Source organism: Pseudophryne corroboree, chromosome 6 (assembly GCF_028390025.1).
Source record: "Pseudophryne corroboree isolate aPseCor3 chromosome 6, aPseCor3.hap2, whole genome shotgun sequence".
NCBI classification, from domain to species: Eukaryota; Metazoa; Chordata; class Amphibia; order Anura; family Myobatrachidae; genus Pseudophryne; species Pseudophryne corroboree.
In genome coordinates this window covers 367156575-367180165 of record NC_086449.1, presented here as the reverse complement: position 1 = coordinate 367180165, position 23591 = coordinate 367156575, and positions in this window count along the sequence as shown.

Sequence of the window (23591 nt, the reverse complement as noted above, 5' to 3'; positions counted from 1 at the left end):
CTAGTTTCCCTTCGTGGAGAGGTCCTTTACTGTGCGGTGCGCAATGACTTCATCGTGCACCGCTCAGCAAAGGTCCTCTCCACGAAGGGAACTAGATGCTACACGTCTAGTTTCCCTTCGTGGAGAGGACCTTTGCTGTGCGGTGCGCGATGATGTCATCGCGCACCGCACATCATTTCAGTCTGTACAGGGGGCGTAAATGACCACGCCCCCTGTATGAAGCCACACCCCCTAATGCCGCCCGGGGCGCCAGAAGCCCCGCAACCGGCCCTGTGTGCATGTGCAGTAAATTCTGGCACAGCACCAGAGTCTACTCAGCTAATTAGTGACATAGTAGGAGCCCAGGATGGAGACAGCATGCAGACCCCTTCCTCTCATAATACGCATCTGCTAAAGTGTTTGTCTACAGACACTTCATCATTCACTTCAAGTCCATACTCCAATAGTGGCGTCTAAAGGTGCACCAGGCAGTATACAGCATCTACTAGGTAAATATTAGGTTTGCACAGTTCACTTAGAAATGGAAGCAATAATAATTAAATTAGTAAGATGGCAATATTCATTAATTATTTCATAATGAGGGCACTACTCTTTATTTTATTAATTATGGGACCACTTATCTCTATTTTATTTATAAAGCAGGTAATACTGTTTATTTTATTTGTTACACTTATGCACTGGCACATAGTTACACACTAGCATTTGTATTTCTACACATGCTAGTATAAAAGAACAGTCATGGCCTTGATGCATGCTGGTATTTGTAGCATTTAGACTAGTGGGGTCCCAGGCAACAAAAAAGTGGGGGCCCCCACTAATAAAATTAACTGCATCCCGCCTCTGACACTACAACGCCCCTTAGCAGAGTAGGAGAGAGAGTGAGGGAAGTGAGAGACAAAGAGTGTGTCAGGGAGAGAGAAAGAGATCGGGAGGAATCGAGGGAGTTAGAGAGGTGGAAGAATGAGAGAGGGGTCATGGAGAGAGAGAGGGTGTTGGAGAGAGATGGAGAAGGTGTCAGGGAGAGAGACAGAGAGGAAGAAGAGAGAGAGAGGCAAAGAGGGTGTCAGTAAAGGAGAGAAAGATAGAGAGTAAGGGGAAAGCAAGAGAGAGGGGCAGAGAGAGAGAGGAGCAAGAGAAAAAGAAAGGGTGTCATGGAGAAAGAAAGAGAAAGAGGTTGTCAAGGAGGAAAACAGAGAGAGAGTGAGCAAGTGATTGAGGTAGAAAGAGAGTCAGAGGGAGAGAGAGAGGAGAGGACCAATTCCACACAACCATCCTCAACTTCTACTATGTCTTCATCACCATCTTTACTTGTACTGCTCCCCACATGTGCAGATGGTGCAGAAATGGTGGAAGGAGGCGAAAGAGGCTTCTCTACAAAGACAGTATGAGTAATGTAAGACTCACATAAAGCTAACATAAACACACTGTGACTCTCCTCAGGATTTTCTGAATCTGAACACACAGATTGAGCATTAAAGTTTCTTTTTGGCACTGATTTGTTGTTTTTTTTAGTTGACACCTCTGCCTCTTTTTTATATTGTGAAAGGTTTTGATTTTGCATGCCCTTTCCTAAACTTTCTGCTTCCCGGGACCACCTTTAATAGCTGTTGTACTATCATGACTGGCAGCAGCTGCAGCACTAGTATTTGGTTGCTGCTCCTGCTCCTGTTCCTCTTTCAGCTAATTGTCATGATCCATATTGATGAACATACACAAGTTGAACAAAATCAACTACAGTTTAATAGTATTAGTTATTTATTTGAACATTTTTTTCAAAGTGATAACATGTGAACACAGTGGGGTATGGCCTGTGGAGTCACGGTACTTATATGTTATGTGAATGTAGTGGGGTACTGCACCGACTGTACACCACACACCAGTTGTATAAAAAATATTATAGCATTTATTTAAAAAATGCTATTTGCAAATGCCAACTCACACTGACATCGCTTCTATTTATTTGAACACAGTAGTGGGTACAGCACACACAACAAGTTGTACAAAAAAATACTTTTTTTAATCTTTTTGATGAACACTAGACAAATACATCAGCAGCACTTGAGTGTATACACACTGGACAGATATGTCAGCAGCACAGGAGTCAGGGCTGGTTCTAGACCTTGTGGTGCCCAGGGAAAAAGTTTCCATTGGAGCCCCCATTCAAAACAAGTTTAGTGTGCACGTAAGGTGTGCAGGAAAAAAGAGGGGTGGGGCTTCATGGGGAAGGGGTGTGACCACAGAATAGGACCAATTTACATTACACCTTACAGTAGTGTCCGTAAGTCACATTACACCACACAGTAGTACCTCTTATACTCATTACGCCAGGCAGGGCCCCTTATACAACACAGGAAAAACAAAAACAAGGAAAATAAACCTGATTCATATTCTTTACATTATTTGTCATTTTTCCTCCTTATAGTAATGCCCATTACACATTATGCCACACAATGTAATATCCATTCCACATTATGCCAAACATAGTATTGACCATTCCACATTATATCACACATTATAACACCCATTACACATTATGTCACACACCGTATTGCCCATTACACATTATGCCACACTCCGTAACGTCCATTACATGTTGTGCCACACACTGTAATACCAATTACACATTATGCGAAATATCATAATGCCGATTGCAACTTATGCCACACACTATAACACCTATTACAATTTATACCACACACCGTAATTATTTATTAATTATTTATTTATTAAAGTTTCTTATATAGCGCAGCAAATTCCATTGCGCTTTACAATTGGAAATAACAATGATATAACAAAACTGGGTAATAACAAACAGTCATAGAGGTAGGAAGGCACTGCTCGCAAGATTACAATCTATAGGGAAATAGGCAAAAGGATAGGTGCTATCTATTGCATAGTTGTCCACCAGATTGCAAAGGTTCTTGATGGGCTGCATGATATGGTCACACAGCAATGATGAACCAGGGTCGGGAGGAAGGAGAAAGTGAATAATGAGAAGACATGTGAGGGTATGTGTGGACTGTGCAGAGTGGATGCAATTTGATAGGAAATTTTATGAAAGTTATGTGGGCGGTTCTGGAATTTCATACGCTTGCCTGAAGAGGTGAGTTTTAACAGGGAACGCTTGAAGGTTTGGAGACTAGAGGAGAGTCTTATTGTGCATGGTAGGGCATTCCGCAGAGTGGGTGCAGCCCAAAGAAAGTCCTGCAATCATGAATGGGAGCGAGTAATGAGTGTGGATGATAGAAGCAGATCTTGTGAAGCGCAAAGAGGTCGGGTTGGGAGATATTTTGAGATAAGCAAAGTGATGTACATTGGTGTAGTTTGGTTAATGGCCTTGTATGTGAGTAAAAGTATTTTACATTGAATACGGTAGAATACAGGTAACCAATTATAAGGTGGATCTGCAGACGATGAACATCTAGCAAGGAAGATTAGCCTCGCAGCTGCATTCAGAATGGATTGTAGTGGTGAGAGTCTCGTTTTGGGAAGACCATTTAGGAGTCTATTGCAATAATCAATGCGGGAGATAATGAGAGCATGGATTACAGTTTTAGCAGTGTCTTGTGTAAGGTATGGTCGTATTTTGGATATGTTTTTTAGATGCATGTAATATGATTTTGAGACAGATTAAATGTGGGGAACAAAGGACAGATCAGAGTCAAGGATGACACCTAGGCAGCGAGCTTGTGGGGTAGGGTTGACTATCAAGTTTTCAACAGTGATAGAGATAACAGGTTGGTACCTACTATTGGCCAGTGGAAATATAATTAACTCTGTTTTTGAAATATTAAGTTTCAGGTGGCGAGATGTCATCCAAGATTAAATGGCAGACAGGCATTTAGTGATGCGGCCAGTACAGATAGAGACAAATCAGGGAAGGATAGGTAGATTTGAGTATCATCTGTGTACAGATGATACTGAAATCCAAAAGAGCTGATTAGTTTACCAAGAGATGAGGTACAGATTGAGAAAAGCAGAGGACCTAAGACTGAGCCTTACGGTACTCCAACTGAAAGAGGTAGCATAGAGGTGGTAGATTCAGAGAAGCAAACACTGAAGGAGCGATTAGATAGGTAGGATAGGAACATAGAAACATAGAAACATATTTGACAGCAGATAAGAACCACTTGGCCCATCTAGTCTGCCCCCCCCTCCATTTTTTTTTACCATATTTTTATCTCAAACCTTATGTGATCCTTATTTCTTTGTAAGGATATCCTTATATCTATTCCATGCATGTTTAAATTTTGCTATACTGTCTTAGCCTCTACCACTTCTGATGGGAGACTATTCCACTTGTCCACTACCCTTTCTGTGAAGTCATTTTTCCTCAAATTTTCCCTGAACTCCCCCCCTCCAGTCTCAGTGCATGTCCTCATGTCCTATTGCTTCTCTTCATTTGGAGAATGTTTCCCTCCTGGACTTTGTTAAAACCCTTGATATATTTGAAAGTTTCTATCATGTCCCCCCTTTCCCTTCTCTGCTCCAAACTATACATATTGAGATTTCTTAGTCTTTCTGGGTATGTTTTTTGATGTAGGCCATACACCATTTTAGTTGCCCTTCTTTGTACAGTCTCTAATGTAATGTATTAATATCCTTTTGAAGATATGGCCTCCAGAATTGAACACAGTATTCTAGATGAGGCCGTACCAATGACCTTTACAATGGCATTATTACTTATTTCTTTCTGCTACTGATTCCTCTCCCAATGCAGCCAAGCATCTGACTAGCCTTCCTCGTTGCTTTGTTACATTGCTTACCTGCCTTTAAGTCACCTGAAATAGTGACTCCTAGATCCCTACCATCCTCAATAGTTTCCAGTATAGTGCCATTAATATTATAATTAGCCTTTGGATTTTGAGACCCAGGGGCATGATTTTGCATTTTTTGGCATTAAACTGTAATTACCACACTCCTGACTGTTCCTCTAGTCTACCTAGATCCTCAATCATATGTTTTACCCCACCTGTTGTGTCTACTCTGTTGCATACCTTTGTGTCATCTGCAAAAAGGCATACTTTTCCTTTAATGCCATTTGCAGTGTCCCCAACAAAGATATTAAAAAGCACTGGTCCAAGTTCAGATCCCTGGGGTACTCCACTGGTAACATTTCCCTCCTGTGAATGAACTCCATTTACCACAACTCTCTGTTTTCTATACTGTAACCAAGATCTTATCCATTCTATAATCCTAGTATCCAATCCCAAGCTTTCAAGTTTATTTAGCAGTCTGCGATGTGGAACAGTGTCAAAAGCCTTACTAAAGTCTAGATAAGCTATATCCATAACTCCACCTTTATCCATCACTTTAGTCACACAGTCAAAAAAGTCAATAAGATTTGTTTGACATGATCTCCACCCAGTGAATCCATGCTGTTTGGGTTCCTGTAAATTGCTGGATTTGAGATAGTATATAACTCTTTCTTTTAAGAGTGTTTCCATCAATTTCCCTACTACTGATGTAAGACTCACTAGTCTGTAGTTGTTTGCCACTTCTTGCTTCCACTTTTGGGCAGTGGGGCTACATTCGCTCTTTTCCAGTCCTCTGGAATTACTCCTGTAGATAATGACTGGTTGAATAATTCAGTTAATGGTGCAACCAGCACCTCTTTAAGTTATTTTAGTATCCTTGGATGTATCCTATCTGGCCCCATAGATTTGTCCACTTTCAGTTTTGAGTGTTCTGTTAGGACCTTCTCCTCTGTAAATGTACTTGTTTCATTTTCCTGAATATCCCTGCAATTTACCTGAACCAAGAAAGGGCTGTGTCTTTAATACCTAGGGATTGTATTGTTTGTATGAGAAGAGAGTGGTCAACAGTGTCAAAGGCAGCAGATAGATCTAGAAGACTAAGAAGTGAGTAATGGCCTTTAGACTTTGTAGTGACCAAATTATTAACCACTTTAGTCAGTGCTATCTCTGTGGAGTGTTGGGAACGGAAGCCTGACTGAAGTGGGTCCAATAAGTTGTGTGAGTTAATAAAGTGTGTGAGTTGAGTGTAGGCTAGTCTCTTAAGTAGCTTAGAGAGACAAGGTAGCTGAGAGATATGGCAGTAGTTTGAGAGAGAGTTAGGGTCAGAATTTTGTTTTTTCAAAATGGGAGTAATCACTGCATGCTTGAACAGTGAAGTAAAAATACCAGTAGCGAGAGAGAGATTAAAGATGTTAGTTAAGGTAGGGATGAGCACCAGAGACAGAGCTTTACTTATTTGTGAGGGTAAAACATCAAGAGGAGAGGTAGTAGAGAAGCAGGATGAGAAGAGAGATGATACTTCATCTTCAGGGATCAAATAAAGAGAGAGTGCCAGAGGGTTCAGGTAAAGAATTGAGCAGGTCACTGGCTGATGAAGAGCATACCATTTCATCTCAGATCTTATCAATCTTCTCCTTGAAGTAGGAAGCAAGATCTTGTGCCTTGATAGTGGCTGGTGGGGTAGGTGAGGGATGATTTAGGAGTGATTTAAATGTATTAAAGAGTGGTTTGAGGTTAGAGGCTTGAGCAGAGATGAGAGTTTGGAAATATGTTTGTTTGGCAGTGTCCAGGGCATTACAATAAGAGTGGTAGACAGTCTTATACCTATATGTGAGGAAGTCACTTGAAATACGAGATTTATGCCACTGACGTTCAAGTTTACGTGTGAGTTTTTGTAGATGTCTTGTTAATTTAGAGTGTCATGGTTGACATCTAGGCCTACGTGAAGTGTGATGGGTAGCTGGAGCCACTTCATCAAGGGCTATTTCTAGAGTATGGTTCAATTGTGATACAGCCATCTCAGGAGAGGTGAATGCAGATATAAGTGAAAGAAGTTGTTGGAGTAAGGAGGAAAGATCTTGAAGATTAATTCTGTTAATATCTCTGCGGGTTTGAGGAGGATTGGAGGACTTCAGCAACACAGAGTTTGAATTAATGGAGGAGAGCATGCAGGTGATAAGGTTGTGATCTGAGAGGGGGAAAGGAGTGTTAGTGAGTTCAGAAACGGACCATAGTCTGGTGAATACTAGATTAAGGCAGTGGCCCTCCTGATGAGTAGAGGAGTCAGTCCATTAGGAGAGGATGAGAGAGGAGGTTAGAGGGAGTAGTTTGGAGGTATGAGCAGCAGATTTTGGACAATCAATAACAATATTGAAATCACCCATGATGATGGTGGAGATGTCAGAGGATAGTAAGTGAGGAAGCCAGGCAGAAAGATCTTCCAGAAATTGTTTGGGATGCCCATGTGGGCAATAGTTAGCTGCAACACACAGAGATAAAGGAGAGTAAACCCTGATGGAATGTACTTCAAATGATGTAAATGTGAGTGATGGAACCTGTGGTAAAACAGTATATGCAAAGGATTGGGAAAGTAATAATCCAACCCCACCTCCTTTATAGTTACCAGGCCTAGAGGTGTGTGGAGACCACCATGTGACATTGCTGAAGGGAAGACCGTGTCTGATTGTGTGAGCCATGTTTCTGTTATAGCCAGCAGATTGAAGTTGTTAGATATGAAGAGGTTATGGATGGATGTTAATTTGTTAGAAACAGAGTGAGCATTCCAGGGGCAAATTTTAGTGATCTGGAGGGTGATGTTTATGAGGTTAGCTGGATTTCTATGTTGCTGTGAATCAGGTGAATGTGAACAATGCAAGTGGTTGGGTCCTGGATTTGGTGAAATGTCACCAGCTATCAGAAGCAGAAGAGAGAGATAAATGTGGGTGCCAGAGTTTTGTGAAAGTTTTATTATGGTGAGAGGTTGTAGATGTTATTGTCAATGAATATAGGAAAGTAAAAAGCTCACGAGTGTTAATAAGTTGGGAGTGAATAATTGAGGGGGCAACATGTACAGAGGGGTGAGTTGCTGGGAGATTAAATGATGTAATGGCCTTTATAAATCCTCCATGAAGTGCAATGCAGAAAATCAATTTGTGGTACTGTACATGGTTTGTTTGAGATTAAAGCAAAGTTATCTAGGTTTAGAGTTTAAGGTTTCAATTGTTAAAGTTAAAAGTTCAGGTGCCTGTTTACTGGTGTTGTTCCACTGTATGTTAACTGAGCACGACAGAGCAAAATGACAAACACATGTATGTACAGTCACATGCAAATCACGATATAACTGGTTATGCCCATTACACGTTATGCCATGCACTGTAATGCCCATTTCATATCATGCCGAGCTGGTGTGGTATGTTAGATAGACAAGGCTTAGGTTGACAGTGTCTAGGTCGACCACTATTGGTCAACAACAAGTAGGTCAACATGGTTTCTAGGTTGACAGGAACTCTAGGTCGACATATACTAGGTCGACATGACAATAGGTCGATATGAGTTTTATTTTCACTTTTTTGAGTGTTGTTTTCTCCATGAAGTGATGGGGAACCCCAATTAGTGCATCATATCCACTTGAATGGCTCGCTTTGCTCCCCATGCTTCACGCAATGTGCCCTGCTCCACTGACGCTGAGCTCGGCACAGGTTACCGTTCCCAATTGTAGTCCACTTGGATTGTAAAGTATGAAAAAGTTAAAAAAAATGAAAAAAAAGTGAAAAACTCATGTCAAACTTTTGTCATGTCGACCTAGAACATGTCGATCTAGAGTCCCTGTCGACTTAGAAACCATGTCAGCCTACTTACTGTCGACCAATAGTGGTTGACCTAGACATTGTCGACCTAAGTCTTGTCGACCTAGAGACCGGATCCCATGCCACACACCGTAATGCCCATTACACCTTATGCCACACATTATGCCATACACTGTAATGTCCATTACACATTATGCCAAATACTGTAATGCCCATTACACATTATGCCACATAAAGTTATGCTCTTGACACCATTTTATGCTCCACACACAATAATTACCCTTACAAATTATGACCCACAGTAAGGCTCCTAATTACTTTTAAATTTCCTGATCATTGCCAGGGGTCTAATGCTCATTGCCAGGGGTCTCATGTTCATTGCCAAGGGTTTTACTGCTCTAGGTTCACTGCTCATTGCCAGAGGTCTAATGCTCATTGCCAGGGATCTCATGCTCATTGCCAAGGGTTTCCTACTCTGGGTCCATGCTCATTGCCAGTGGTTTCCTGCTTGTTGCCATTGGTCTCATGCTCGTTGCCAAGGGATTCATGCTCTGGGATCCATGCTAATTCCCAGGGGTTTCCTGCTCATTGCCAGGGGTCTCTTGCTCATTGCCAAGGGTTTCCTACTCTGGGTCCATGCTCATTGCCAGGGGTTTTCTACTTGTTGCCAGGGGTCTCATGCTTGTTGCCAAGGGATTCATGCTCTGGGATCCATGCTCATTCCCAGGGGTATCCTGCTCATTGCCGTGGGGTTTCCTGCTTGTTGCCACAGGGTTTACATCTTCTCCCTCTGCCCACCCCCGCACCCCGACACACCGACTGCAGCACACCTTGCACCCATTGTAGATATGCCAGTTGCTCTTGCAGACATACACATATAGGAAAGGTACACCTGGTAGTGCAGACAGGGCCAGTGCTAGTGTGTTTGGCACCGCCCTGCAAAAATGGGATATTTTCTCACAAGGAAGGGTCGAGGCTACACAATAGTAACCCCAATTCAAATTAGGCCTAACAGGGTTTTCAATTAATTTTGGATAGTCAGAAGCTTTGGCTATATTTGGGCAGGCGAGGTCAGGCTGGAATGGGTCCTTTCCCTGTAAGTGGGCAACCACTTATATCACATACCTAGGTATTGTGCTCATACCCCATCCTTGCAATATCCATATGCATACAAATACTCTAGTTATAAGTAATATACTGTACAAACTGAGCTTGATTTTTGGCAGAACCTACTGTACCTCTTAATCTCTTGGGACTATATAATTTATTTAAAATGGCTAGTTTTCCAAAACTCTTATATGCTTGGTAGATGACTCCCCTCCTAATTTCTAAGTCAAACTTGTCTTTACTAAATGCTGTCTCCAAATTTATATGGAATCGAAATCAACCTAGGATCAGTTTGAAAAAACTGTTCCAAACTGTACATAGAGGAGAGTTGAACCTGCCTAACATTAAGTAATATAATCTTGCATGCCTTCTCCGATTTGCAATGGACTGGCTTAGTGGCAATAACCTTTATACAGATGTCGCACTGGAATCCCAATGATGTGGTACTTTGTCTCTTGGTTATTTGTTAAATGCTTGAGCCTCAAAATTAAAATTGCCTCAGTTTGATAATTTATTATTTTCCTCTACTATGCAAGTTCGTAAAAAATCCAGAAGATCCCTCAACCTTCAATATTTGTATTTCTTATCTTTACCCCTTCTTGGGAACTTAGACTTTCAGGATGACAAGGCGTTAATGCCATTTACTGCCTGGCACTTTCTGGAATTCTAAGATTATGTAATTTGTTTAATACTTCAAATCTTCCATTGACTTTTAGTAAAACTATGGCAAAATATGGACTCCAGCCTCAACATAAGTTTTCTTATTTTCAGGCTATTCAATATTTAAAGTCTGTGACTCTATTTGATTTGGACCTCTGATCGTAATATTGTTATATCACCTGATTGAGTTGCACATATTTGTTTACTATTTTATTTAGAATCAATATATGTGGTAAGTTTAAAAAAATTTACCTTGTAATTTCTCACATTAGTATTAATGCTACTGGCTTTCTTATATAGTGCTGATAACATGAACTTTATATGAGTTTCAATGTACCTGATTCTGTACCGTGAGAAGTTTCAATAAAAATATTTTGGAGAAAAAAAAATTGAACCACACAATTACATTACACAGCACATAGTGCCCCTAATTCATATTACACCAAATAGTAGTGTCCTTTATTCACATTACATCACACAGTAGTGCTCCTTAGTCACATTACGCTACACAGTATTGCCTCTAATCAAGTGGGGGAATTTGTGAGTGGTGGGCCCATGTGCAAAAATATGCTTTGGGCCCCCCTCCTCAAGTTCCTAATATGTTGCTTGATTGTGGATGGCAGTGGGAAACGGGGAGAAAGGGGGCCAGGGAGAGGGTTACAGTGAGAAGCAGTGGGTGATGGAAGAGGGTGACAGGGAGAGGCAGTGGGTTAAGGGAAGAGGGTTAAAGGGAGAGTCAGTGGGTGAAGGGGAGAGGGTTAATGGGAAAGGCAGTGGGTGACTGGGAGAGAGAGAGGGTGATGGGAGAGGGTGACGGAGAGGTAGTACGTGATGGGGAGAGGGTGACAGGGAGAGGAATTGGTTGATAAGGTGAGGGTGACAGGAAGAAGTAGATGGTTACAGGAAAAGGCAGTGGGTGACTAGGAAGAGACAGAATGTGACAGGGGTTGTTAGAGGGAGACAGGGGAATCAGAGTGTGACGGAGAGTCCTACGATGACAGAGTGGGTGAAAGGAAGAGGCAGTAGGTGACTGTAGGAGGGAGTGGGTAACAGGCAGACGGGGAGAGGCAGAGGGTATGTGAGGTCTTTGTAGGAGGGAGTCAAGAGGGTAAGGGCATGTGTGTGTGAAAGACAGAGAGAAAAAGGGAGAGAGACATGAAGAGAAATTATACGTTAGATAAAGAGAGAGATACATGTATGTGTATGAGAAAGATATGTATGTGTGAGAGATATGTTTGTGTGAGAGAAATATGTTTGCGTGTGAGAGAGAGAGAGAGTGATATATACAGTATGTTTGTGTGAGAAAAAGACAAAAAAAATGGAGAGACATTGGGAAACATGGAGACAGAAAGAGAGGGAGAAAAAGGGATAAAGGGAGAGAGATATACAGACATGGAGAAATATAGATAAAAAGAGAGATATGTATGTGTGAGAGAGGTGTGTGAGAGAGCGATATATATGTGTGTGCGAAAGAGTGAGACAAAAAATGGAGAGAGACATTTGGAGACATGAAAAGAGAGACAAGATGCCGGCCGATCTTGGGCATTTTTTTAAAGAGACAATCACTTACAAGGCATGGTTTTGCCTTGTAAGTGATTGCCCCGTTAAAAAAAGTCAGAGATCGGCTGGCATCTCGCACCTCCAGCGATCTCGGGCATCATTACATCTAGCCCATGGAAAGAGAGACAGAGGGCCTAATTCAGACTTGATCGCAGCAGCAAAATTGTACTCTAATGGGTAAAACCATGCACACTGGGGGGGGGGGGGGGGGGAGAGGCAGATATAACATGTGCAGAGAGAGTTAGATTTGGGTAAGTTATTTTGTTTCTGTGCAGAGTAAATACTGGCTGCTTTATCTTTACACTGCAATTTAGATTTCAGTTTGAAATTACTCACCCAAATCTAACTCTCTCTGCACATGTTATATTTGCCCCACCTGCAGTGAACATGGATTTGCCCATTAGAGAACAATTTTGCTGCTGCGATCAGGTCTGAATTTGGCCCATAGAGAGACATGAAAAGAGACATGAAAATAGACAGAGGATGAGACAAGAAAAAAGACAGAGAGAGAGAGCACACACGATTTTACAAGTAAATTGCAGATATGCTTATTGAGCCCAGTCCATGACTTGTGCAGACAAGCTAACTGCAGCAAGGTGTACTCACCTGGCCGACACAGCAGGGGCAAAGCCAGGATAGAAGGTATGGGTGTGTCCCATGTCGGAATGGATGACTCAAGGGGGATGAGAGGAGAGGGGAGGGAAAGGGAGTGGGCTCCCTCCTCCTTCTTCAGCCGGACCACCTCCTCCTGCTTTGTTACAGCCCATGGTCATGTGCAATAAAAAAACAAAGATGAATCAGTTTAGTCAGTGCACCCTGACTCATCTGGGCCCCTTCATTGCTGTGGGCCCATGTGCATTGCACCGCCTGCACAGGCAGAAGTTCCGCCCCTGCCCTTATCCACAATGTGTCCTTTATAAACATAATTTCCAGTTCCACAGTAGTTGTTCCCCTTACATATAAAGCCCACAGTAGTAGTGTCCCTTACACATAATGCCCACAGTAGTAGTGCCCCTTACACATAATGACCACAGTAGTGGCAAATATAATGCCCACAGTAGTAGTACACCTTACACATAATGACCACAGCAGTAGTGCCACGCATAATGTCCACAGTAGTAGTGCCTCTTACACATATGACCACAGGAGGGGAGTGGGGGGAGTGCATTACTTACACAAGAGATCAGCAATCGGATTGAAGACTGAAGGGACGTCACTTGAATCTGCCAGTACTGCTATCACAGGTGCAGCAGGGAGGAGGGGTCAGAGAGAGGAGGGAGGAAGCTGGAGGGAGCTGACACCAGGAACCACGCTTCTCACCCTGCCAGCACTGTTGTCTGTCATACAGTTTACCATTCACAGTGGCAGCCACAGCATGGTAGCAGAGTGTGGAGAGCACCTTTTTAGCCAGGAGCTTCTCTGCTTTGCATGCATTGCTAAGTGTGTTGCACTGTCCTGCAGATGTTTATCAAAGTTTAAAAAGGAATGGAGTAATAACTAGATTCGGTTATTTGGTTAAGGCACCAGGAAGGTGCATATGGTAATCACCAATGAGATGTGTAGTCAATTTTCGAGATTCTTATCCCAGTTTGTATACTAAAACCTAACCCTTATATTTTTGCAAGGCTGGAAACAACAATCCCTATTACATGGTCTGAGTGTCTTACGAAGTTTGAAGTTATAGTGTAAGGGGAACTAAGCAACCTGGCAAAGTCACCTCAGCTGAAGATACCGCATTGTGCCATATAATGCACTAAAAATGATACCAGAGTACACAGACAGCACTTTACATGGTCAGGAAACATGTAACAACTGACCAAAATCAGCAAATTAATGTTTTCCATGAAGAAGAGAATCGATACACACATCTTGACCTTTCTACAGAAAACCATTTCCTTTGTTAGGATGTATTTTTTCTTACGAGTATACCAGAACTCTCATGCAATCAGTTCATAATGCTTTTGAACAGAGATATTGTTTGATTTATAATGACCAGAATCTATATTCTTTTTTAAGAGGTTCTTCAAACTTTTCATACTTGAATACAGATGTTGAAGGCAGCGAAGTTACTCCCACTGTTGTCGAAGAGCACACACATTTTAATTGAGACCTATGGCTTTATGGCTCAAAGCTGTTCAAAGTGCTTTCTCCTTGGTGTAAGATGATCCCTAACATTACTGGGGTACAATGGCATTATTGCATTTTAAGCAGAAATACTAATATGTATTTTCCCACGAGTCACAGTTAATTTCCCGACAGTCGGGATCCCTTCGCTCAGGAGACCGAAGACGGAATCCCAATGGACGATGAAATACCGGCATTCAGAATCCCATCAAATACTTGGTATTGGGGTGGGTCCACGCCACCAACCGAGGATGAATATAATAGTGTGCCCAAAGCGTGGTGAACACAGTGAGCCTGTGAGGGGACTCAATGCGCCACTGTTGGGATTCCGACTGTTGGGATTCCAGTGTCAATCTTCTGACCACCGGGATCTCGACCGCCGGGAAATCATACCAAATCCTTTCCCACTACAGGCAGCATGCTTAGCGATGTATGGGATAACAGAGAAAGACAGATATCTTACAGATTTACCGCATCTTGGCCCTCATTCCGAGTTTTTCGCTCGCAAGCTGCTTTTAGCAGCATTGCACACGCTAAGCCGCCGCCTACTGGGAGTGAATCTTAGCTTAGCAAAATTGCAAACTAAAGATTCTCAAAATTGCGAATAGAAATTTCTAAGCAGTTTCTGAGTAGCTCGAGACTTACTCTGCCACTGCGATCAGTTCAGTCAGTTTAGTTCCTGGTTTGACGTTACAAACACACCCAGCGTTCGCCCAGACACTCCCCCGTTTCTCCAGCCACTCCCGCGTTTTTCCCAGAAACGGCAGCGTTTTTTCACACACTCCCATAAAACGGCCAGTTTCCGCCCAGAAACACCCTTTTCCTGTCAATCACACAACGATCACCAGAACGAAGAAAAAACCTTGTAATGCCGTGAGTAAAATACCAAACTTCTTAGCAAATTTACTTGGCGCAGTCGCAGTGCGAACATTGCGCATGCGCAGTTTGCGGAAAATCGCTGCGATGCGATGAAAAAGAACGAGCGAACAACTCGGAATGAGGGCCCTCATAAGTGTGTTGCGCTGTCCTGCAGATGTTTATCAAAGTTTAAAAAGGAATGGAGTAATAACTAGATTCGGTTATTTGGTTAAGGCACCAGGAAGGTGCATATGGTAATCACCAATGAGATGTGTAGTCAATTTTCGAGATTCTTATCCCAGTTTGTATACTAAAACCTAACCCTTATATTTTTGCAAGGCTGGAAACAACAATCCCTATTACATGGTCTGAGTGTCTTACGAAGTTTGAAGTTATAGTGTAAGGGGAACTAAGCAACCTGGCAAAGTCACCTCAGCTGAAGATACCGCATTGTGCCATATAATGCACTAAAAATGATACCAGAGTACACAGACAGCACTTTACATGGTCAGGAAACATGTAACAACTGACCAAAATCAGCAAATTAATGTTTTCCATGAAGAAGAGAATCGATACACACATCTTGACCTTTCTACAGAAAACCATTTCCTTTGTTAGGATGTATTTTTTCTTACGAGTATACCAGAACTCTCATGCAATCAGTTCATAATGCTTTTGAACAGAGATATTGTTTGATTTATAATGACCAGAATCTATATTCTTTTTTAAGAGGTTCTTCAAACTTTTCATACTTGGATACAGATGTTGAAGGCAGCGAAGTTACTCCCACTGTTGTCGAAGAGCACACACATTTTAATTGAGACCTATGGCTTTATGGCTCAAAGCTGTTCAAAGTGCTTTCTCCTTGGTGTAAGATGATCCCTAACATTACTGGGGTACAATGGCATTATTGCATTTTAAGCAGAAATACTAATATGTATTTTCCCACGAGTCACAGTTAATTTCCCGACAGTCGGGATCCCTTCGCTCAGGAGACCGAAGACGGAATCCCAACGGACGATGAAATACCGGCATTCAGAATCCCATCAAATACTTGGTATTGGGGTGGGTCCACGCCACCAACCGAGGATAAATATAATAGTGTGCCCAAAGCGTGGTGAACACAGTGAGCCTGTGAGGGGACTCAATGCGCCACTGTTGGGATTCCGACTGTTGGGATTCCAGTGTCAATCTTCTGACCACCGGGATCTCGACCGCCGGGAAATCATACCAAATCCTTTCCCACTACAGGCAGCATGCTTAGCGATGTATGGGATAACAGAGAAAGACAGATATCTTACAGATTTACCGCATCTTGGCCCTCATTCCGAGTTTTTCGCTCGCAAGCTGCTTTTAGCAGCATTGCACACGCTAAGCCGCCGCCTACTGGGAGTGAATCTTAGCTTAGCAAAATTGCAAACTAAAGATTCTCAAAATTGCGAATAGAAATTTCTAAGCAGTTTCTGAGTAGCTCGAGACTTACTCTGCCACTGCGATCAGTTCAGTCAGTTTAGTTCCTGGTTTGACGTTACAAACACACCCAGCGTTCGCCCAGACACTCCCCTGTTTCTCCAGCCACTCCCGCGTTTTTCCCAGAAACGGCAGCGTTTTTTCACACACTCCCATAAAACGGCCAGTTTCCGCCCAGAAACACCCTTTTCCTGTCAATCACACAACGATCACCAGAACGAAGAAAAAACCTTGTAATGCCGTGAGTAAAATACCAAACTTCTTAGCAAATTTACTTGGCGCAGTCGCAGTGCGAACATTGCGCATGCGCAGTTTGCGGAAAATCGCTGCGATGCGATGAAAAAGAACGAGCGAACAACTCGGAATGAGGGCCCTTCTGTAGTCAACTAGTACTTACTGACTCTGGGTGCACCACCAACGTTACAGCATCGGGGTATATTCTGTTGACTCTATGTTGGTTCTCCTACGATCAGTAAGAAATTACTGACTGGGGTAGAAACGTACACTTACTATTAATTAGATTTACCACATCCACTAGCTTTTATAACATTGCTTTTTATTAGAGATGTGCAGGTTTGGATTTACTCTGTTCTTAATGCCAGAATTAACGCATGTTCGGATTTATCCAGATTTTTCGTATTGGCTAACCAAAACATGTGACATCCAAGAGCCAATAAGATGCCGTTTTGAGATCCGGGTAAATCCGAGTATATCCGGGTAAATCAGAACCCGTCCTTCTCTACTTTTTATTCTAAGCATGTTTCTCAGAGTCTTCAAACAAATGTTTATATGGAACTTGGTTCTTAATCCAAATGTGCTACCATTTATAATGCTTACAGAAATTTTTACAGACTCTGGACAATTGTATAGAGAGCCATGGATAAAAATTAGTGATGTGCACCGGACATTTTTCGGGTTTTGTGTTTTGGTTTTGGATTCGGTTCCGCGGCCGTGTTTTGGATTCGGACGCGTTTTGACAAAACCTCCCTGAAATTTTTTTGTCGGATTCGGGTGTGTTTTGGATTGGGGTGTTTTTTTACAAAAAACCCTCAAAAACAGCTTAAATCATAGAATTTGGGGGTCATTTTGATCCCATAGTATTATTTAACCTCAATAACCATAATTTCCACTAATTTCCAGTCTATTCTGAACACCTCACACCTCACAATATTATTGTTAGTCCTAAAATTTGCACCGAGGTCGCTGGATGACTAAGCTAAGCGACCCAAGTGGCCGACACAAACACCTGGCCCATCTAGGAGTGGCACTGCAGTGTCAGATAGGATGGCAGATTTAAAAAATAGTCCCCAAACAGCACATGATGCAAAGAAAAAAGAGGTGCAATGAGGTAGCTGTGTGAATAAGCTAAGCGACCCAAGTGGCCGACACAAACACCTGGCCCATCTAGGAATGGCACTGCAGTGTCAGACAGGATGGCAGATTTAAAAAATAGTCCCCAAACAGCACATGATGCAAAGAAAAAAAGAGGTGCAATGAGTTAGCTGTGTGGCTAAGCTAAGCGACCCAAGTGGCCGACACAAACACCTGGCCCATCTAGGAGTGGCACTACAGTTTTCTAGCGAGAGTATGAGTGCTTACATCCTCATGTGAATCTGAACCACTAGCCATGAACATAGGCCAGGGCCTCAGCCGTTCCTTGCCACTCCGTGTCGTAAATGGCATATTGGCAAGTGTTTGCTTCTCATCAGACGCTTTTAATTTTGATTTTTGGGTCATTTTACTGAACTTTTGTTTTTTGGATTTTACATGCTCTCTACTTGACATTGGGCATCGGCCTTGGCAGACGACGTTGATGGCATTTCATCGTCTCGGCCATGACTAGTGGCAGCAGCTTCAGCACGAGGTGGAAGTAGATCTTGATCTTTCCCTATTTTACCCTCCACATTTTTGTTCTCCATTTTTTAATGTGTGGAATCATATGCCAGTAATATATCAATAGCAATGGCCTACTGTACCGTACTGCTATATATTATATACTGGTGGTCAGCACAATTATGCACTGTCCTCCTACTATATATACTGCGCACAACTTAAATGCACCACAGGTATGGATGGATAGTATACTTGACGACACAGAGGTAGGTAGAGCAGTGGACTACTGTACCGTACTGCTATATATTATATACTGGTGGTCAGCACAATTATGCACTGTCCTCCTACTATATATACTGCGCACAACTTAAATGCACCACAGGTATGGATGGATAGTATACTTGACGACACAGAGGTAGGTAGAGCAGTGGACTACTGTACCGTACTGCTATATATTATATACTGGTGGTCAGCAAAATTATGCACTGTCCTCCTACTATATATACTGCGCACAACTAAAATGCACCACAGGTATGGATGGATAGTATACTTGACGACACAGAGGTAGGTAGAGCAGTGGACTACTGTACCGTACTGATATAATTCTGGTGGTCACTGGTCAGCAAAATTCTGCACTGTCCTCCTACTATATACTACAATGCAGCACAGATATGGAGCGTTTTTCAGGCAGAGAACGTAGATATTTTCAGCACACTGAGCACAGATATTTGCAGCATACTGAGCACAGATATTTGCAGCACACTGAACACAACTGAGAGAACGCTGTACGTCCTCTCCCTATCATCTCCAATGCACGAGTGAAAATGGCGGCGACGCGTGGCTTCTTATATAGAATACGAATCTCGTGAGAATACGACAGCGGGATGATGACGTTCGGGCGCGCTCAGGTTAACCGAGCAAGGCAGGAGGATCCGAGTCTGCCTCCGAACCGTGTAAAATGGGTGAAGTTCGGGGGGGTTCGGATTCCGAGGAACAGAACCCGCTCATCACTAATAAAAATATCAATTTAAATAAAAACAATTAAATTCTGTCGCTATAATATTAATCATAAATAATGGAGATTTAATATAGAACCATCTTTAGAAATCATATACAATAACATAATTGAATTCATTCTAATTAGCTGAAAAAGCTGGTAAGGTACCATAATAATACACGGTTCTAGAATTAGACACATCAAAGTGCCCTATCATTAAAATGTCACAGTTATTATACACTTATAAGATACACAACATGGAAAAACACATAATTGTTTTCAAATATACTGAAAGGGATCTATTTCACATGGTAAATATGGAAAGGTTCAGGGGCAAAAATAGTTAAAATTTCTATGAAAAGTGCAATTTGGCCCTCTATCTTATACTGTTACATGCAACCACAATAGGTAAGAGTTGATTAAATGGATTGCAAATCTGAAAGCAGCTGAATAATGTAGGAAAATGTCAAATAGAAATAAATGTAAGAAATTAGTCAGTTACTGGCCAAATAGTATGTTTCATGTAATGGAATACTCATAGAAATAGAGGCAGTTTAAGAAAAGAGATAGCCCATGTGCAGCCTTGTGTGGGCAACCTTCTCTCTCTCTGGCAGCACAGTAGACTTTGATAACAAAATAATTCCAGTCAATTTTGACTATCTCACATCTCACAATAGTTGTTTACCAATTTTGGTCTTGGATGCAGCAAGCTGGCGGGCTAAAAAAAAGTGACAGAGCAGCATCACAAACACACATCAGTTTTAAAGAATATATGTACTGTAGCACAGACATGTCAAACTCACAGACATGCTGTCAACAACGCATACTTCTGCACAGGGGCAGATTGGAATGGAAAACTAGCCCGGGCAATTTATGGAAGCAGCCCTAATGGGGGTGGAATCCGATGGGGGGGCAAAATCTGTTGAAGGGGGCAGGATCCCTTCTCATATTGCCTGGTTGTATGCAGTTGTAGCCTTCTTGCATCTTTTGCTGCAGCTGTCTTTGAGACTTTATGCTAATGCCACTACAGTGTCCTTCCCTGGTGTAAATCCATGTGTCCAGGACTAAGATGCCCCATATCAGTGTCTACAGTAGCTGCAATCATGCTTTGTGCATATTTAAACGCCACCATTGGTCTCACCTTTGCAACTTTCACCAGCCCTATGCTAGCTACAGATAGTCTGATTATAGCCTACAGTGTGAGTGATTCAGCATATCTATATGCAAATGCTTTTGGTAACATGTCCAAGCAAGTACATGTATGTCCCTGTGCTGGGAGGGGGGTGGGTGGGAGTACTGTATGTCTAGGGGCCAGGGAAGTAGGGTATATACCAGAAGCCGGAAGGGTAGTTCCGGTGTCCGCAGCCAGGTTTAGGGTGGTACTGTACTGTGAGACCAGTGGATAGGGCTGGTTAGCTTATCGCCCCCCACCAGAGCCAGGCTGAGACCCAATGAGGTCTAGGAAAGATAACAATCTGGGGTCACTCTCCTCTGATACATCCACCCAACCCATTGACAGCGTAGCATACAGACACCCCTCTTCACAACATTAATCATACATTTTAGGGAGGTTCACTAACAAAGTACAGTAACCAGACATTTACTGTCTAATACCACATTTACACCGCCAGAATATATCATGGGTTATTGCACATGAACATGCACAACCCATGTCGTTGCTTGGTGTAAAAGGCCTGAGTTGGAATAATCCGGATCCAGTGACCCGGTATTCCAACTCGGGAGTTTGCAGGATTGAACACAGGTTCAACCTGGCAAACTGTGCAGTGTAAACGGAAGTTGGGTCACATCAACATGGCTTCCCATTCACAGTGAATCTACGGGCGGCACTTGGAGACCATGTAATCTCCAAGCGCCTCGTCATCAGCAATGTCATCAACTCGGCAATGTATATAAGCGGTATAATTCTACATTGTTTAACACTAATTGCACCTTGGTTACCATGCAATTACTATACTTGTTTTATTTTACAAATATATGTATCTACAGAAAAGACATGCATAACAAGTCATGCACAGCATACATTCATTAATACACATACAGTATGCACTGTAGAAATGAAATGCATGATTCAAGTGAATCCACACACAAGCTTCAGACAGAGCTCAGAGGAGGATGACATACAGTAGGTATCTTGTCACCACTCAATTCAAAGGGTTGCTATATTAACAGAGATGATGCTCAGTTAGGATCCCAAGATGTCATATACGCCTTTTCCTCCACCCACTACTAGCTGGAAACAACACAGAGAGTCCACAGCAATTGCATCAGCACAGCATGACATGTCTCACCCTACCAACAGCCCTCTGAGTCCCCTGTAGCCCTACACCCTGCTGAGTCCCTAAGCATACACAACCAGAGCCATACTACAGCTGCTGCTGTCATGGCTCATGGACCCAGAAATGCGCGGCTGCCTGCAGCCAGTGTGAGCCAGCGTGGCCAAAAGGGCAAAGGGACCGGCCCACCAGTAATCTCACCCGGTATCTCGGTGGCCCAACACTCCCGGATGAGGTACTGTTGGCCTGTCTGTCGTGATCAGAGCTGAGCTCAGATTGGACAGCATTTACTTTTCTTCACATGCGCGAGAAGATGAAGAAAGAGATGGGGAAATGACCATGCGGGGAGCTGCTGCGCATGCCCAGCTGCCTCTGCAAAGCTCTGCCCCCCCCCCCCCACTGCATCCCTGAAGCCGTCACGCCATGTACTGTAGGTGTGTGTGCCCGACTGCCCTGTGTGCCCAGCTGCCCTACATGCAGGAGGATTCTTCTGGAATCGGGATAGAAAAATGTCTCTCAACAAAGAAGATAAATTGGAGTGGGCGGGCACAAGGGTGGGAGGTTGAATAGACACAGGAGGCACAGAGGGCTTTTGGCTTGAGGGGGCACAACAGTGGACACCAGGGGGCATGTGTGGGGTTGGAAGTGACACATTTTACTAGCTCACACTGATATGTATTATAGAGGAAGGGGGACCGCACCCTGATATATGAGGGGGAGTAACACAGCTCCCTGCTCACACTATTAAAGTTTTTTTTCTTCCTGATAACTTGACATCTCTTTGATTATACTTTGTTGTTGGTTTTTCTAATAAACCTTTCAAAATTTCATATAAGACTTTTTCTTTTTCTTGCGGCCCACAGAAGACTAATAGGCCCTACACACATGCCGATTTTTTGAAAGATATGCACGATCTCGTTCATAAATGAACGAGAACTCGTTCATATCTTTCAGTGTGGAGGCTCCAGCGATGAACGATGCGCGGCCCCGCGCTCGTTCATCGCTGGTCCCCCGTCGGCTGTGCATGCAGGCCAATATGGACGATCTCGTCCATATTTGCCTGCACTTCAATGGAGCCGCGTGACGGGGGGAGTGAAGAAACTTCACTCCCCCCGTCACTGCCCCCCCCCGCCGCCGGGTCGCCCGTCGGCCGTATCCGCCGTCGGGCAGCTCGGCGGCGGATCGGCTAGTGTGTAGGGCCCCTTAGACCTTGATTAGTCGGCCCAGTTGGGATTTTGAGTTTGGCATACCTGCTGTAGCACAGCTACTGTATGAAACATTGTGGCACAGCAGTGGCAGACAGAATGGCAGTTTAATAAACTATATGACCTCAAAGAAAGTACTGTATGTTATTAGCAATCAAGAACTAGATCAAAGGCCGATGGTCAGTACAGGGAAATGGAGGTGGAGTATGTAGTATATAGCAGGTAAATGATTGATTGATTGATTGATTGATTGATTGATTCTTTCATTCATTCATTCTGACTGATTTATTCTGACTGATTAAAAAAGAGAAAGAAGAGAGAAATGTGTTACAAATTATTAAAAAAACAAGAATCCTAATGTAATACAGGTTGAGTATCCCTTATCCAAAATGCTTGGGACTAGAGGTATTTTGGATATCGGATTTTTCCGTATTTTGGAATAATTGCATACCATAATGAGATGTCATGATGGTGGTACCTAAATCTAAGCACAGAATGCATTTATGTTTAATATACACCTTATACACACAGCCTGAAGGTCAGTTTAGCCAATATTTTTTATAACTTTTGGCATTAAACAAAGTGTGTGTATATTCCCACAATTCATTTATGTTTCATATACACCTTATACACACAGCCTGGGGGTCATTTAATACAATATTTTTAATAACTTTGTGTATTAAACAAAGTTTGTGTACATTGAGCCATCAAAAAACAAAGGTTTCACTATCTCACTTTCACTCAAAAAAGTCCGTATTTCGGAATATTCCGTATTTCGGAATATTTGGATATGGGATACTCAACCTGTATTGGATTTCTAAATGCTAATGCAATTGCAAACTGATCATGCAGCAAATCACAGGCCTCAGGAGTCAGGACCATACAAAATGTTCAAATGGACTTGCGAGAGAGAGAGAAGA